The sequence below is a fragment of the Suricata suricatta genome, chromosome 6 (genome assembly GCF_006229205.1).
Source record: "Suricata suricatta isolate VVHF042 chromosome 6, meerkat_22Aug2017_6uvM2_HiC, whole genome shotgun sequence".
NCBI lineage: Eukaryota > Metazoa > Chordata > Mammalia > Carnivora > Herpestidae > Suricata > Suricata suricatta.
In genome coordinates, this window is record NC_043705.1 from 6,264,595 (window position 1) to 6,283,281 (window position 18,687).

At 41.3% G+C, this 18,687-nt stretch overlaps 2 long non-coding RNA genes across 5 annotated transcripts in view; one reads left to right on the forward strand and one right to left on the reverse strand.

Moving 5' to 3' along the window:
- LOC115294396 overlaps positions 1-18,687 on the reverse strand; it is a 117,454-nt gene that overhangs the window by 91,315 nt on the left and 7,452 nt on the right. For 3 of the 4 annotated variants that reach the window (XR_003909869.1, XR_003909868.1, XR_003909866.1), the window contains exons 1-3: positions 15,965-16,049; positions 4,163-4,304; positions 580-623 (exon numbers count right to left, since the gene is read on the reverse strand). This is a non-coding gene — a long non-coding RNA (uncharacterized LOC115294396). Of the gene's footprint in view, positions 1-579; positions 624-4,162; positions 4,305-15,964; positions 16,050-18,687 lie in introns of those variants that run through there. The other variant, XR_003909867.1, reaches the window with a different exon arrangement.
- Positions 4,806-13,818, forward strand: LOC115294397. The gene is made up of 3 exons (XR_003909870.1): positions 4,806-4,862; positions 10,141-10,294; positions 13,776-13,818. It is a non-coding gene; the product is annotated as an uncharacterized LOC115294397 (long non-coding RNA).

Consider the following 18,687-nt stretch of genomic DNA (forward strand, 5'->3'; position numbering starts at 1 on the left):
CAACTAGGGAAGGATGTCATGTCTGTGTCAAAAATGTCGGGACTTCCAACTGCTATTTCTACTAGATATAGCACAGAGGGGACTGTGGGCAAAGGGCTACATCATGTCCCTTCTAATGTCCTGGTGAGAAAAGACGAGTCAGACCAGGGGCTGAATTAATGAGACCCGAGGATAACCACCCTAATGCCCTAAAGGACGAGGGAAGCAGGTGAAATGAAAAACGTAATTAGAGCTTTTAAAGCAAGGGAGGAACTTCTTGGCCTCGGGGTAAGTTGCGGGGCCTCTGAGCCACATAACCCCTTGGCTTACAACCAACGGCATGTTCCTAACTGCTGACTGCCATACGAAGCATCCAGAGAAACTCTTCTGGACGGTGAAACAGCTCTACTGCAGCCAGATGAGCACTCTAACTCCCACGTCTTACTTCCCCCCCCCCACCCCTCCCTCCCACCACCAGACATAAACCTCTGGCTTCAGAAGTTCTGGAATTTGGATTCGGAAGAGTAACTAACAACGTGAAACTTTGCCTTCATTTTCACCTAGGCATGAAGTATTCCAAAATGGACATAGAATTCTTACCAAACGCACTTCTTCTGCCAGTCTGGACAAATGTAGACTTCATTCTATAAGGGTAAATAAAGAAATTGGCTTTTTAATCACAAGTATATGATGCAGTTCAAATGAGAGATCACTCTGCAGAATCACAACTAATGACTTTCTGGCTAACAGTCAAGGAACTCCTAAATTAGTATAGATAATGTGATTTTTAAATATTTTTTTATTTTAATGTTTTTTATTTATTTTTGAGAGACAGAGAGAGATAGCGTGAGCAGGGAAGGGTTAGAGAGAGAGGGAGACCCAGAATCTCAAACAGGCTCCAGGCTCTGAGCTGTCAGCACAGAGCCTGATGCAGGGCTCGAACCCATGAACTGTGAGATCATGACCTGGGCTGAAGCCAGACGCCTAACTGACTGAGCCACTCAGGTGCCCCTAAATATTTTGATTTGAGTTTTCAACATGTTTTGAGAGGACATCATGTCCATGAAACTACTCCACTACTTAGAAAATGTGTGTGTGTGTGTGTGTGTGTGTGTGTGTGTGTATCTGAAATCATGTAAAACTGTACATAAATGGAAACATTTAGTGAAAAATTTTAAACTGCTTGAAAGCATAAAATATAAAACTGGCTACCTTAAAAACAGCAAATTAGTGAAGTAGGAGACAAGTTCAAATTTCCTAAAAGTTTAGAAGATAAAAGAAGAAAAAGAGTTATAAAGTTGCTAAAAGAGAAATCTGAAAAGTTCTCACTGCAAGCACAAGAAAATTTGTAAACAATTGAGGTAATGGACATTAACTAACCTTACTGTGATCATCATTTTGTAAATATATGTATTTTAATGGACTTCTTAAAATATTTTCTTTATTTTTGAGAGAGCGCAGCAGGGAAGGGGCAGAGACAGGGGACAGAGGATCTGAAGCAGGCTCTGAACTGACAGCAGCAAAGCCGGACATGGGGCGCAAACCCACAAATCAGGAGATCATGACCTGAGCCCAAGTCTGATGCTCAATGCTCAACCGACTGAACTACCCAGGTGCCCCACAAATATATGTATTTTAAATCACCATGTTTACAACTTAAACAGTGCTATATGTCAAATTTATCTCAATAAAGCTAGAAACAAAATAACAAAGAGCTACCTATTAATCCATTGTTTAACTTACTATGATTTATTCTTTCTTCCTCTTTTCAGATTTACATTTTTATAGACAGACTATTGCAAATAACTGTGTAATAAATAATTCTGGACATAAATCCCTGTATGTATCTGTGTTTATTTTATTAAGGTAAATTTCTGCCTGAGTCAGAAGAAAAAATTTCCATCAGAATATTAACTTTTAAATAAATTAACAAATTTAAATAACTGTTTTCTAAAAATGCTTTAACTTTTTATAGTTAAACTTTGTGGATAACTTTGTATGTACACTGGACTCCTGAAGAATGCAAGGGTTCAAGGGCTGCTGGGTGCTGGCTCCCCAAAGCAGTTGAAAATCTGTATATAAGCACTGTCAACAGTAGCCAAATCATGGAAAAAGCCTAAATGTCCATCACCTGATGAATGGATCAAGAAGATGTGGTTTATCTATACAGTGGAGTACTACATGGCAATGAGAAAGAATGACATCTGGCCATTTGTAGCAAAGTGGATGGACCTCGAGGATATCATGCTAAGTGAAATAAGTCAGGCAGAGAAGGACAGACACCATATGTTTTCACTCATAAGTGGTACAGGAGAAACTTAAGAGAGGACCATGGGGGAGAGGAAGGAAGAAAAATAGTTAAGGAGAGGGACGGAGACAATCACAAGAGACTCTTAAATACTGAGAACAAACTAAGGGTTGATGGGGGGTGGGAGAGAGGGGAAACGGGTGATGGGCATGGAGGAGGGCACTTGTTGGGATGAACACTGGGTGTTATATGGAAACCAACTTGACAATAAACTAAAATAAAAAGAAAAAAGAAAATCTGTATATAACTCATGACTCCCCAAAAGCTTAGCGAATAGCCTACTATTGACTGGAAGCCTTACCAATAATAAGACCTAACACAACCGTTGTATACTGCATGTATTATATAGTGTATTCTTACAACAAAGAGAAAAAAATGTTAAGGAAGTTGTAAGGAAAGCACCGTCTGATTACGGTAAAAAGGGCTGCATACAGGTAAACCCATTAAGTTCAAACTCCTAGGACCCACTGCACATAAAGAATAACAGGGTTTCTAAACTGAGCCAGACCACACTACTCGTGCTCTCAGGTCAGGGAGGGCCCTGGCCAGACTCTACAGCTGGGGAGTGCTGGGTGGGCGCCCTGGTCTGCAACACTGCTGGCTGTGATCTGCGGTCAGACAGAGCCGCTAGCTGAACTCTGCCATCACCCCTGGCTGGATGAGGTTGCAGGCTGTGTGCCCTGGCAGGGTGGTGCCCCTGGCTGGACTGTGCCCCTGGGCATAGCTATGAGCAGGACTCCACAATCACTCCTGGTCAGATGGGCTCCCAGGCATGTGTTTTCTGACCCAAGGTTTCTGCGGGCTGAACTCCAGATTCAGGGAGGGCCACAGGCAGGGCTCTGTGGTTGAATGGGGCCTCAGGGTGTGCTGTGTGATCCGCTGCAGGGACATGCTGTGCTCTGCAGTAGGACAGGGCCACAGGCTGGGCTTCCTGATCCTACCGGTCACTGGCTCTGCTGCGTTGTACAGCAAGCTCGGTGCCCTGGCCAATAGGTCAGGAGTGGCCTGCAGCTGTATCGCAGTGCAATTCGGTAGGGCTAGAGACTATACTCGGTGATCTGTCCAGGCTCCCTCGGTGGGTGTGCCAGAGCCCCAGCTCCAGGACTGGGCAAGTTCACCGGCTGGGCTCCCCGCCTGCACGAGAAGGAGAGCTGGGTTGAGCAATCCAGGCTGGTCTCTACAGCAGGTCGGGTGTGTCGGCTGAGTTCTGCAGCTCCCTGGTAGCATACGCTGTTCTCCGAGTTTGCCCATGGTCACTTTTCAGGCTGCCCTGTAATGCTGGACCGGAAACTATTCTCCACAGCTGGGGCAGGGCTGCTGCCTGGCTCCCTGGCCCGGCAGGGCTGGAGGGTGGGCTCCGAGGCGGCCCGGGTTCTCTGACAGCTCCTGGATGGCCCGGCCTGGAGTCTACACTCAGCAGGTGCGTGGGGCTTAGAATTTACCTCCACGCCTTGGCTGGTGTAAAACGGGCTCCACCCTGGCCAGTAGAGCCCACTGACGCAGGACCCAGATCTGGCAGAACTGCCAACCACGCGGCCTGCCCACGCAAGGCCGCGGGCGTGGTTGTGCAGGAGGGCAGGGCCACGGGCTGGTCTCTGCTCGGGGGCGCCGCTTCTCGCATCAATGCGGTCCGCCCGGACCTGAGTGCTGGTTGTCCTAAGGCCGTCCCCTTCTCTGATCCCCAGGGGCAGAGCCCCGCAGGGTCCCCGAGGCACCTTCATGCGGGGATCCTCCCGGGTAGCACCCTTCCACGCTGGGGTGGCTGGGTGTTCGCATCCTGCTCCCTGTTAACAGTGGAGAAACAAAACCAAAACTATGGGTGCCCCGCCCCGGTCCCCAGGGACCACGAGGTGAGCCTGCGGCTGCTCCTCTTACCTTCCCGCATGGTCCTTTGTCTCAGAGGTGGAGGCGAGGACTGCTTTAGCAGCGCCCGGCTGCTAGGACCTCCTTCGCGCAAGGCCTGACGTCAGGGAACTTCCGCTGTCACAATCCTTATGACGTCATCACAAGACCCTGGCTGGTCATTGAAAGCAATGTTTTTGAATGCTATTTAGGGCCTTTGACAACGCTATTTAGGGCCTCTGACAATGCCTCCATACAAGGTTAAATGGAAACTTATTTCTAAACTGAAGAAATAGGCAAGGACAGATCAATGAAATATTAGCAGGGCTTCTCTCTGGATATTGAGCTTACAGTATTTTTTATAGTCGTTTAATGTCCAAATTTTACATGAAAGGTGCACAGAAGTTTTTTATAATCTAAATGTATATATATATGAATACATATTATAAAATCATAAAGTATCTTTTCAACTCTGAGCAACTTCTAACGTATTGAAAAGATTGACCACAAAGCATCTTAAAGCAATATTGAAAGCTCTTTTTCCCCTATACATAGAATTGCATATTGTATATATGCAAATATCTTATACTCATTTTATAAATAATCTATTAGCTTTAAGAATAAAATAGTGTCTGAGTTTCACGGTTCCCCTTAAAGGACAAAGAAAGTGATCTTAGTTCATTTGCACAGAATGCTGTGTAACAGACAAGGATTACATCATGCTATGAATCTGGTGAGTTGAGTTTGGGATAAATTACAGAATTTTCTTTCTGCACAAAGCAATTTTTCCCAAACCTAGCTTTTATTGATGTTCATACTGTTCTTATTTTCTGTTCATTTGATGGTAAATTACCAGGCTATCTGAAAGCAATAATAGACTAACTTTTCTTGTGATTCTTCTTAAGGCAATTTTTTCAATTACAGTTTGAAAAATAAATGGAAAAGAGTGACCCTCTGCCTCTCTCAAATAGTTTTTATGTTGTTGCTTCCCTCGAAACAGTTCCCCCCATCTTTTCATTAACCACCAGCATTTTAATAGCATCTCCTTTATTTCCACGAGTGCAGTGGGCACCAATTACAGAAAGATGTCAATGAGCCACAGCAACATTAGGCCTTTAACTCACTATGACGGAAAATGGACTTAATGTCAAGACTATGATAAATCTCAAATTTATCATAAACTTCTCTACCCTACAACCCCATCCTGCTCTGGATCCTACTTGAATTTAAATTTTTTTTAATGTTTTATTTATTTTTGATACAGAGAGAGACAGAGCATGAGAGGGGGAGGGGCAGAGAGAGAGGGAGACACAGAATCAGAAGCAGGCTCCAGGCTCCGAGCTAGCTGTCTGCACAGAGCCTGACGCGGGGCTTGAACCCACAAACATGAGATCTGACCTGAGCCAAAGCCGGCTGCTCAACCGACTGAGCCACCCAGGCGCCCCCCTACTTGAATTTAAAATCAGCATCATGGGACGCCTGGGTGGCTCAGCTGGTTGAGGTTCCCACTCTTGATTTCAGCTCAGGTCATAATTCCAGCGTTCATAGGATCAAACCCCATGTTAGGCTCTGCCCTGACAATGCAGAGCCTGCTTAAGATTCTCTCTCACTCTCCCTATGCCCTTCTCCCCTGCTCATGTTCTCTCTCTCTCTCTCTCTCTCTCTCTCTCTCTCTCTCTCAAAATAAAACAAAATAATAAAATCAGCATCACATCTGGGATGAACCTCATTCTACATATAACAAGCCAACACCTCTCAAAGAGATTAAAAATCTAAAAAGTTGTGTGTACACTGTAATCAAACTGCTTCTTCACAAAGCTGTTGAACAGTTAAAGGACTTTTTTAGAAGAGGGCTGTGGACATTCTGCCAGGGCCTTGGTGGGTGGCCTCTATCCCAGGGATACTGCAGATTTGCACACTGGCAGTATTGTAGTCAATGAGGTGTATCCGAGGTGTGATTATTGATAATGTTCTAGGGATACTGCAGAATCAGGATAAAAGATCAATTGAAGGTAATTTTCTTAAAGAGGAGCCATTCATACATGCGTACTAACCGATAGTAAGCAGAAAACACATTAGTCTGTAGCTACAAACCTGGCATCCCAGCCTATCTATTGATCACCACGTTCCCTCTCCAACAAGAAAATCTGTATGGGAAACAACTGCTAACACTGAGAGCATGCTCAGCAAGCATACGGTCAGCACAGCGAGAACAGGGTGGACTGGATGATCACTGGGGCACAAGAGTCATCAGTCTATGTTTCTATCTCCTCTGCAGAGAAACACCCACAGGGCCAACTAGTAAGTGGTCCCTTCCTGTGGGATCTTAGCTAAGGATTTTGGAGTACCTCTTGCCCTTGGGACTACCTATCCAGACTGGACTTTCTTGAGTCCTTTTTAAAAATTGAATGTAATTTACAATCAACAAATTATATTTATTTTTAGGATACACCCTGATGAATTCTGATAAGTTTATAAGCCCGTATAATTTCCACGTCAATCAAGAGAATGTTTCTATCATTGCTGAAAGTCTCTCCATGCCCTATTCCAGGATATTGCCCTTCCCACACATAGGCAACTATTCTTCTGATTCCTGTCACCATAGATTTGTTTTCCCTGTCCTTGAAATTCATATACTCTTTGGAATCATCCTTATATCATCTATGTGTCTGACTCCTTTTACACAACTTAATTTGTTTTTGAAATTCATCCAGTTGGTTGCTTTTATCAGTAGTTCATTTTCTTTAACTGCTGAATAATATTCTAGTCAATGGATAGATATCACAATTTGTTTATCCATTTTTCTGTTGGTGAACATTTGCTTTGCTGACAGTTTTGGCATTATGAATAAAGCTGCTTTTTGTAGACATGTGATTTTGTTTCTCTTGGGTAATTCCTAGGAAAGGAATTGCTGGGTCATAGGGGAAGTATGTATTTAACTCTATAAGCAACTGCCAAACAGTTTTCCAAAATAGTCATACAATTTCACACTTCTACCAGTAGTACTCAAGAGTTCTAGTCTTTGCCAATATTTGGCCTTATCCATCATTTTAATTTTAGCCACTCCAGTGGGTGTATGGTAGTATCTTACTGTGATTATGATTTGCATTTTCCTGATGACTACTGATGCAAGTCCCCTTTTCAGGTGTGTATTGGGCATTCCTTTATCTTCTCTATTTTCTTTTTTTTTTAAGTTTATTGTTTTACTTTGAAGGAGAGACAGAGTGTGGGAGAGGACTAGAGAGAGATGGAGAGACAGAACCCCAAGCAGGGACTGGGGAACTCAAGAACCAGGAGATCATGACCTGAGGTGAAACCAAGAGTTGGACACTCAACTGACTGAGCCACCCAGGTGCCCCCTCCTGTATCTTAAGTAGTGCCCAGGTCTTTTGCACATTTTTTATTGGGTTGGTTTTCTTTTCACTGTTGACGTGTCGAGATCATTAGAAATGTGTATCGTGGTTATTTTCTCCCAGTCTACAGCTTGCTTTTTATTTTACTAACAATTTTTGGTTCAGTGAGAATGAGACTAATGTTTCAATTTTGATGAAGTCCCCTTTACTACTTTTTTCTCTTATGGGCAGTGCTTTTGGGTCCTGTTTGTGTGTCCTTCTATTTTTTTTTTAACAACCTTCTTCTACCACAAGACTATCCCCAGTTCATTAAAATAAAATGAATAGCTGCACAGTATTTTATCACAAAAATATTTTGTGGAAATGTTAGGCTTTTTCCAATTTTTGATCAATATCAACAACACAATTGTGAACACTGTTTCACAGATTTCTCTGTGTGCTCCCTAATCATTTGTTGGGGAGCAAAACTGGAGATACAGGATCAAAGGTACATAATTTGATACCTATTCCTAAACTGGTTTTACCAATTTGTGCTCCCACCAACAGTGTAGAAGAGTGCTCACTCCCAAGTTTAAACATATTTTCACGTCTTTATTGGCTTTTTATATTTCTTCTTTTATGAATCCACCTTGCTTATCTCTTGAACATTTGGAGAGAGATTCATTAAAGATAATAAACTTTTGGTTTTCTTATGTTACCATTTTTTTTAGATTCATCATTAATATTACTGGCAGAGTTTTAAGTTTCTTTGTACACAGGGCTATCAAAATTTTCCTCTATATCTTCTATATTAGATTCTGTTTTTGAAAGGCCTTTCTCAGAACTAAATCAGGTATAGTTAGGGATATGAGTACCAGGGTCTCTCACTACCAATAGTCAATGGTGTCGCCAAAGTAAGGTTAAAAAAAAAAAAGATGGAGAGAAAGATAAGGAGATAGAAAGACTGATGGGGCACCTGGGTGGCTCAGTCAGTTAAGCATCCAGCTTCTGGCTTCAGCACAGGTCATGATCTCACGGTTCATGGGTTCGAGCCCCGCATCAGGCTCCGTGCTGACAGCTAGCTCAGAGCCTGGAGCCTGCTTCTGATTCTGTGTCTCCCTCTCTCTCTGACCCTCTCCTGCTTGTGCTGTCTCTCTCTCTGAAAAATAAAAAAAAAATTTTTTTTAATTAAAAAAAAAAAAGAAAGACTGATTCAGTGGGAAATGACTTGGATCCACTGAAACCCTTTCTACTCACGTTATTGGAGAGCTCCAGTGAGACTCGCCTGAGGTCTCTGGTTTCCCGAATCAAGGGGGACCTTATCAGGTTCTCACAGGCGCCATGTCCTGTACTCTGTGGGGATCACTTGGCTACATGGGTGACCTCTGTAACTCCATTTCTCCTCCAGGAAAACACCCCCAGCATTCTATAAGTCATTTCTTCAAGTCCTCTATTCACTCCACTTGAAGTGAGCAGAAGTATGGCTCCAGGAACCCTCTTTGTGATGGATGGAATTATGTGCCCCCAAATTCATATTTTGAGGTCCCTCCCCCCACTATGGTGGTATTTGGAGATGTCATCTTTGGAAAGGTAATTAAGGTTAAATGAGGCCATTAAGGTAGGAGCCTAATCCAATAAGACTGGTATCCTTATAAGAAGTGGAAGAGACATCAGAGAGCTCGCTCTCTGTCCACATGCACAGAGAGGAAAGACCATGTGAAGACACAATGAGAAGGTAGCCATCTACATGCCAGGTAGAGTGGCCTGACCAAAAAACGCAGCTCTTCCAGCAACTTTATCTTGGACTTTTAGCCTTCAGGCTGTGAGGCTATAAATTCCTATTGTTTAAGTCACCTAGTCTGTAGTATATTGCTAGGGTAGCAACTAGAAGACTAACACATTCTCCAATAAAATCTCTCTATGTATCCTAACTCCTTAGATACTTTTGATGTGGGCAATGGACTTAGTTGCTAGATTTGTTTTGAATATCAATCATTTGAAATCCTTCATAGGTGATCTATAACCTGTCTTTAGAATATATGATTCCTGAATACCCTTTGTCCTCAGTTTGGGAACCCCAATTACAATTATAAAACTCACAAAAAAATAGTATTTAACATCCTGCTACACCTCAGTTTGCTTCTTAGACTGATCAGAGTTCACCTCTATTTCTGTGAAAAACCAGCCTTTCCAGAAGCCCTTGGCCACAAATACTGAAACAAAATGAGTCTGTTGCCAAGGCAGAAATATGACAATGATGTTGGATAGGCAAGCCAGGACTATCTACCATGGTGAGGTATTTACTGGTAGCTTTAAAAGGAAAAACTGACCGAGAATACAGAACTCCCCTTGGGGTGCCCGGATGGCTCAGTCTGTTGGGCATCTAACTCCCGATTTCAGCTAGGGTCATGATTACAGGGTGGTGTGTTGGAGCCCTGCATCAGGCTCCACGCCGGCCTTGAGCCTGCTTAAGATTTTCTCTCCTCTGTCTCTCCCCCACCTCTCTCTCTAAAATTATAATAAAAGTAAAAGAATACAGAACTCCCCAAGACAAATTCTTGATATTTACTAACCAAACTCTTAGTCGTGTGTAATGTCTGCCTTTTGTGCACAGACATAAAAGGAAGCCCCGTAGTCTAAACATCTTTTTTGCCTTCTTCTGCCTTTTTTTCCTTTAAGGTCTTTAAACACTCCACAGCTTAAGATGGAGGAGGAAAAACAAAAGGAGATGAAATGGGAGATGCTTTTGACAAGTCCTTAGTGCCTTTAAAGCACCCATTCTTGCCGATTAGAGATGACAAAAAAGCAAGAGGAAGCCAGTGTACAAGCGAGGGTAAAGTAAACGCCCTTATCAGAAGTCAGGAGTTAAAAAAAAAAAAAAAAGAATAAGAAGTCTGGTGTCATGTGGACCTCTTCTACCCTTCCAAATGTACTCTCCACTTTTCTCTACCGTGCTTTTTTTCCCCAGGGAGCTCACCTCTTCTGATAGTACCACCAGGGCTACCTTGCTCTCTGGCTGCCATATTGGTCTACCAGAGGTTGGCACTGGCAGGAGACAAGTCAGTGGAAGAAGGGAGACCTCAGAGAAATTACCCTCTTGCATTCCTCCCTGGTGATGCTTGGCTGTGACTGTGTTGCTTGGCAGCAACTCTGATCACATGGTCACCCTCCATGGCTGCCACTCTCCCCAGCTTCTCATAACCACCACTTCCTGGTGTCCCTGGAGCTCCAGCTTTTCCCTTAAGCCTCCTGACACCACTGCACATTTCCCCTTTATTAAGCTTTTTTTTTTTTTTACCCCTTTGAATTTGCCATCTGTTTGCTGCACAGTCTCTACTCGATAAATTGAGTTATGATGTAAGAAGTCTGTATGTGAGTCAGAGGTGGGTAAAAAGCCTGAAATATGCAAGGCAAAAGATAAATCCAGTCACCAGCAATCTAAGTGCCGTGCTAAGAGCTTGATTCTGATATGAGATCTGGTTGAACAAGGAATCTCTTTACACTTTGTTTAGCACACACAGAAGCCAACGAAGGGATGGGAGAGAAAGTAGTAAATCCTGGACAAAAATTCACATGTAGAAGGGACTGGTAACAAGGTCAGAGACAACGTACAGGCACACCCAGCTCAACTGATCTTGAAACCACCACTCACTCTTTTTCCTTCCGAGTGTCTGTCCTCAAATTTTCACTCATTGTATAACGTCACCTATTCTTCTCAAGCCTTCCTTCAACCATTACCTCCGGGCAGAAGAATACAAAAGTCTTTCTCTAACCTAACCCTTATTCTCAAGTTACAGCTCCAACTGCTTGAATATCCACCAGCCACCCAAAATGAATTCATCCTTTTTGAGGTGCCTGGGTGGCTCAGTTGTGGAGCATCTGACTCTTGATTTCTGTTCAGGTCATGATCCCAGGGTAATGGAATTAATCCCCCATTGGGGTCCATGCTGAGCATCTCTCCCACTGTCTGTCTGTCTCTCTCTCTCTCTCTCTCTCTCTCTCTCTCTCTCCCCCTTTGCCTCTCTCTCACACTTTCTTGCTCGCTCTCTCGCTCTCTCTCTCTCCCTCTCTCAAGTAAGAAAAATAAATAAATTCATCTGAAACTTAACAGTAACTGGCAATACCTCTGGACTCTATGAATGCCATCAACTGCTTCCCAGTCCACCACCTTCACCACCTCAGAGATATATTTCCTACCTTCTTCTCCCACAACCCCCATATCTAAATCTGTTGCCAAACAGGGACTGTAGATTGTAAAATCACTGTGTATCTTCCCTTGTGGGCTCCCATCTCCCTTCTAGACTCATCTGCCACCCGTCCTCTTCATGATCTTTATCCTGTTCTTAAAATACAATCCATGCCTTGCCTCTACATTATTTACTGTAATGGGAAAACCGTTTGCCAACCAATCATATCTGTAAGAAAAAAAACTCATATTTTAGGACACCTGTCAAGTTCCTTCAAAAACTTCCCTCTTTCCTTTCTTCCAACAAAATGTTCCCTTCTTCTCATGGATATTTGACTTATATCACTCTTACAAACTTGTGCTCCAGTATGTTATAATTGTGTGTTACATATTATCATCATGTACCATTCTTACGTCTTATGCTCTCATTTATAATATTTTGTATACTAAAATGTGTTAAAATCATGATTATAAAATACAGAAATTTTTGCTATACTAAATTTCAAATTGCTTGAAAGCAGGAAATGTTATGTTTCTATCCTCTGCAGCATCAGTAATAATTGATGAATTATTAATCAATAATTTATGAATTATATCAAGGTGCATTGATTGTATTTTTTGATGTATGTATCATATTTTCAGGCAATATTATTTTTAACATTAAACAGAGGCTATCCAAAATCCAAAAGCTGTGCATATATCCTCTATAACTTGTCACAAAATTTCATTTTTTTGCCACTTAGAGAATAATTTACCAGGGTGCCCGGGTGGCTCAGTCAGTTAGTGTTTGACTTTGGCTCAGATCATGATCTCATAGTTCATAAATTCAACAACAGGATCTGTGCTGACAGCTCAGAGCCTGAAACCTGCTTCAGATTCTGTGTCTTCTTCTCTCTCTGCCCCTGCCCAAGTTCTGTCTCTCTGTCTCTCAAAAATGAATACATGTTAAGAAAAGATTTTTTAAATAAAACTAGAATAAACTCACAAACAATATTTAAGTTTGAAATGTTAACCAAAGCATCTGTATTAGAATGACAAGTATGTGCCTGTAGTTTAAGTTAAAGAGATTTGATAACAATACCTTTTCCCCTTCTAGACAGATTAAGTTATTCTGGTGAAGAATGCAATATTTTGTTAGCAAATAAAGTCACTTGTTCCTGCATTGCTAGTTTACTGATTGGCACATATATAACGCTGAGGCTGAAAATCAAATGTTCTGTGAGGATGTTTTCCTTTTTCACAAAAATCACCCACTATTGCTAAGAATGATCATAATTTGGACCTAAAAGTTTCCTCTAGAAAACTTTGAAAATTCTTTAGTTGGATTAATCTTCCCACATATTTTTCTAATTATTTGGGACAGCTGCAGGAAAATATGTTCTTTGATTTAGCTATTCATTCTCTTAATAACCAAAACTGAGTATTAGCATTATAATTTCCTGGTTAATGTTTGTTAGATCCTCCTATAGTGACATCAATGCCTGTTGTATGTATGTTTTTCCTAAAGCCCTGGCTCCCTTAAGAATGGGCAGTTTTTCATCCTGATATTATTTGTAACCATATGCAGGGAACCTCTTAATTTTTCATTTGCTTTTTAGTTTCTTTTTTTTGCCTACCCTATTCACAGTCCATTCTGCTACCAGCCTCCAGCTTTTGGGGGGAGGGAAATTCCTTCCCCCACACCTTCAGCAGCTGTGGTCTTGGTTGGTGGAGTTGATCCCCTCCTCAGCTCAAAAATGGGTAGACAACTTCAGCCTGTAAGTCAGGTCATTATATCCCCTGACTACTGTGTTTAGTTCATAAGAAATACTGAATTAAGTTCAGTTACCAAGAATCAGCCCAGAGACTGGGGTGGAACCCTTAGAAAAGTTACTTTCAGGGCGCCTGGGTGGCTCAGTTGGTTAACCCTCCAATTTCAGCTCAGGTCATGATCTCACAGTCCGTGGATTCGAGCCCTGTGTCGGGCTCTGTGCTGACAGCTAGCTCAAAGCCTGGAGCCTGCTTCAGATTCTTTGTCTCCCCCTCTGTGACACTCCCCTGCTCTCACTGTCTTTCTGTCTCTCAAAATAAATTAAAAAACATTTAAAAAAATTTTTAATAAAAAAAAAAGTTACTCTCTTTCCATCAGGGTTGCTCAACAGGAAGGCTTAGCTCAAAAGCTTCTGAGAAGAACCCACCTGAGGAGGAAGCCATTACAGGAAAGCAGAACTCGGAAGTGGAGAAAGATTTCTGATGTAATTACTTGTGAACTTGGACTCTGAGGTACCTTCTGTGGATTTTCAATTATTAGAGCCAATAATTTTTCTTAATGAAGCCAGTATATACGCCAATAAATTCTCTGCTTTTGGTAATTCCATCAGTTTGAATTGATTTTCTGGCCCTTGTAAATGGGAAGATTCATATGTGGTATGCCGCAGAGCACCACACTCTCTTCTAGTGCCTTCTTCTCTGGTGAAGACTAGTGTTAGCCTGCCCTCTTCCTCCCCCTCGGCAGCTGTCAGAGCTGTATCTCCTTCCAGGCCCCTGTGTATGCCCTTCATCCACAAACACAAGAAACCCTTTTGGGCTTCATCCTAAGTATCTTCTACTTCTCTCTCTACAGCCGTACACTGGGCAATGTCATTGGTTATATGTTGCTTTACTGATCCATCCCTGAGTGAGTTTCAATTCCTTCAGCTTCTTTCAGATTTCCCAAAATAGGCTATAACCTTTCAAATAATTTTAAAGAGTCAGAAACACACAAAAATATATAGAGAAATAATTTACAACAAACATAAGTTAATAAGGTACCAATGAGGGCTTTGACATACATATTCAAATCATTGGTGATTCAAAAATAGGCAGAGCAAGTAGCTACACAGGTAGAGGAACATTTAGAAGGGCCCCACCTCACCCTCAAACTGTGAAGTAGGACACCACGTCAGTGGTAGGATACCACCATTAATAATTATAGCATCTGAGTTTGTTTTTGTTTTTTTCTTAATGTGAGCTGGGTAGTCAACACCCTGACCAGACCATGTTTTGCACACTAAAAATCCAGATACATGGCATGACATCCATGAGTAGGTCCATGGGGCAAGTAGAAAATATGAGTGTTTAGGTGTTCTAGAAATTGACTACATATGGATATTAAAGACACCACCATCTGGCTCCATGTTGCACATGAATAAAATTTTCATTATGTATAACTGATATACCTTCAGAAGATCCTGATTTTTTTAATAGAAGTTATAAAAAAAACTTGAATTGGACTCAAAATAAATTACCCTGCTTACATCCATCCCCCCTCCAAAAAACTAAGATGTATAAATTTTCCAAATTTCATTTTCTTCATCAAGTCTGTTGACAAGGGACATTATATTGACTTATCTCACTATTCAGAAAGGATGATCAAATCGGTCTTAATAATAGATCAGGCTCATTAATAAAACCTCTGCTCTACTTCCATGTACATGAACTTCATTATGAAAAGTAATTGGCCACACTGAATTTATGGTGGGAGTCAGCTAATGCTGAATACATAAGCATGGGAGATTTAAGAGGAAGGCTAGTTGCAAGGTCATACACATTGTAAAGAAAGCTGAGTGGTCCTCACAGTTGGGGAAGGGGGAGAAGCTGGGTCTACTTAAAAAGCACTCATTTTGAAATTAAGCTTTCAATTCTGAATAAATAAACGTCTTCCTGGACAGAAAAATCCAGTACCCCAAACCCAATAGGCACAAGAAGATAGTTTTGTGACCTTTGTACGATCTGAAATCAACTTGGTTCCTGACTGATTTTACTATTCCTGTTCTTGTAGCGCCGTGTTCCAATCATGCATCCAAGGGGACCATCAGAACCAGAAGTGCTGATAAGGGTTCCAGATGCATCTCTGAGATGGAATTAATTTAAAAAGTTTTTAATTTCATGTGCAATACCAGACAGACTTTTTAAGTGAATAAGATCATTGGCCCTCTACATTTTAATACAATATTCTTGACAGCTTGTTCAAAACACACATGGGGAAGGGGAATGAACTACTTTATACACACTATATATATATATAGCCTAGAAAGGTCTAGAAACTCAGATGGTTCCACAGGTACATATGTAGGCCTATATATTTTTATACACACAGACATAGAGTTATTCAAGCCAAACCAAAAATAATACTTTGTAGAAGGCTCTTTCTGCCAACAGTCCAAATTCTACCTAATCCTGAGTACTTGTTCAAGCTCTACCTTCTCTGTCGTCTTCCAAATAAATCCAGCCCACAGCTTCCCACCTCTCTCAAATCTTTACTTCAGCACCACCATCACACATTTATTGAGTACTTACTGAAGAGGGGAACCATATTCCTGATGTCAACAGGCTGTTCCCAAACCTGAAACCGTTTAAAGGAAGTTGTGAAGACAAGATGGCCGTGCGGTATGTAAACAACTACCTACAGCAGGTGAACACAGGAATGCAGACAAGGGCAAGTTCACAGAGGCTGGGTAGGGCAGACAGAGCAAGGTTTCATGGAGGAAGCTGAGCTCCAGTTTCTCCTTGAAGGGCACCCTCCTACAGCCAGCACGGAAGAGGGAAACCTGGCAGTCCGAACCAGATGTAGAGGCAAAAATGGACCAATATAGGGCAGTCAGGAAGGCGGGACCTCAGCTGCCGCGAGGAGCCTCCGTCCGTTACAGGAAGCTCACATGTTCTCCTCATCTGTGGGTTTATCCATCACTGAATGTAGTATCACCTGTACGTGGGATAAATCTCACCTGAAGAGCTTGTAAAACTCATCCAAGATGACAGGACCCCAGGGGATCCACTAAATCAGAATTTCCTGGGGTGGAGCCCAGCCAGGTGATTTTCAGACACCGCTGGACTGAGAACCCCTGACATTTCCCCTCTTACAACCATCAATGGCTTTACCAGGTTAGGGAGGGCTCAGCATCAACCTGCTTACTATCATTTTATGAAAACAGGGAGTCAATATGCAACACACATAAACCTTTAAACTTACATAAGCTTTTGTTTTAGCTATCAATGCTTGGCATAATTCACTAAGCAATCAGTAAAAGAATAAAAAAACTCAAGCAAAGTAGGCACAACTTTTAAAGAAAATGGTAAAGGAAAACTATAGAGACAAGAACAAGCAAGAAAAACAAAACAAAAAAAATTAGAAGTAAAATGTTTCTAAATGTATAAGTATGGCCAATATTACCTCACTCAACTAATATTTAGGATGATATATTATTAACAGTATGACAACAGTAATAACTACAGATTTTAATTCTTAATTCTTCCTAGAAGCCACTCAGAGTACTAAGTAGTTTATATATGAAACTCAATCTTGCAACAATTATGAAAATACCTACTAATGATTGCTTCATTTTGCCTGATGTAACCTAACTATATATACATAGTTGGGTTTTATATACATATATATATATAGAGAGAGAGAGAGAGAGAGAGAGAGAGGGAGAGAGGGAGGGGGGAGAAAGAGAGAGAATGAACTATGTTACAACCTAGGATTAGATACACTAATTCCTAAAGTTTCTCAAAAGCAGTGGATTCAGTTATTACATCCAAGGGCTCAGCTCACAGCACTGAACTTTAGGTAGGGGGGCAAGGAGAGGCGGATATAAATTGCTACACATGACTTTGAGTCTACTTATTCCTAATTTAGGTCACAAAGAAAAATAAAACACTTAATTTTTAATCTGTTGATCCAGGATTAATTTCTGGGTTATTAGATGGGCAGTTTGAGTGGCATTTCTGCTCATTCCAAACCGCCCTTCCTAAAGGCAGCTTGCACTCCTGGACCCAGTTTCCCCCCAAATTCCCAATTGTTTTGCAGCAAGAAAGACGGAAACTTGATTTTTGGAGCCAATTCTTTCCACAGTCCTAGCCTTCAAAACATTGTTGTTTTTCAAAATAGATGGGTCCTGGGAATGAGCCAGAAAGTCCAAAAGTCAACACAGATCTTAAGGTAAAGGATTATACTTCAATGTTTCACGTAATTATTTCAATAAGTGCTTGAAAGTGCTTATAGCATTAACAAAGCTCTGCAAATGGGTGATTGCGTTCTGTTTACAGAACGGAGAACTAAGGGACAGACTCCAGCCTAACTCATCCAAAAAGCGCCAAAGCAGAGAATAAAAACAACTCCCTATGCACAGCACTAGACCCCCATCCTGCAAGTATTTTGCTATTTAATTTAAAGCCTGGCTCACTCTACATTCCCATCCAAATACCAAGAGAAAACAAGCTGAACAATTCCAGCTTGAAGATTAGAACGGGCCTCCCCTAGAGACTGAGGGAACACCCACTCCTCCACTGAAGATAGGCCCTTAAAACCCTAGTTTAGCTTTTTTTATTTGTTGTTTGCCATGTCGGCCTGTTCCTCGTAATTTATTCCAGCTGTTTCTCCTGGAAGTGTGGCATTGATAATTTGCTGTGGGGCTCAGCACACACACACACACACACACACACACGGTAAATCATAAAATGCTGATCACCAAGTCAAAGGCACAGACATTGCTTTTACTACAGGAAGGTACAGAAATGATTATTGGGTATATGTAGTTTTAAATAATAGATGAAAACTTCCTTTTTATGCATAAAAATTTGGCAGTGTCATGATTATATACTCAAAATGTATTACATGCCCAAATATTAAAACATGAAGGATATAATTTCAGGATATGTTGTTTACTGAATATGCTAATCTTAATTGCCACGAAATTTGCATTTTATATTTTTTAGTCTGAATATGAGCACATTTGATATGAACCCAGTATCACAATTTTTCTTTATTTTGCTATCCTTGTCCTTGATTTTTTAAATGATATGGAAATTTGTAATGCTAAAATTATAATTCAAAAATTAAAATCATTAATTAAAATCCTATCCACTTGGTAATCTTTCAGGCTAAAGGATTTAAGGACTATTGACTTAAAATACAATTGTGGTTAAACTTTTATCTATATTTTCATTGAAACATCCAATCTTTTATATATGCTTAGGGGCTAACTCATTTCTACCTCTTTTTAAAGCCAAAAAAAAAAAAA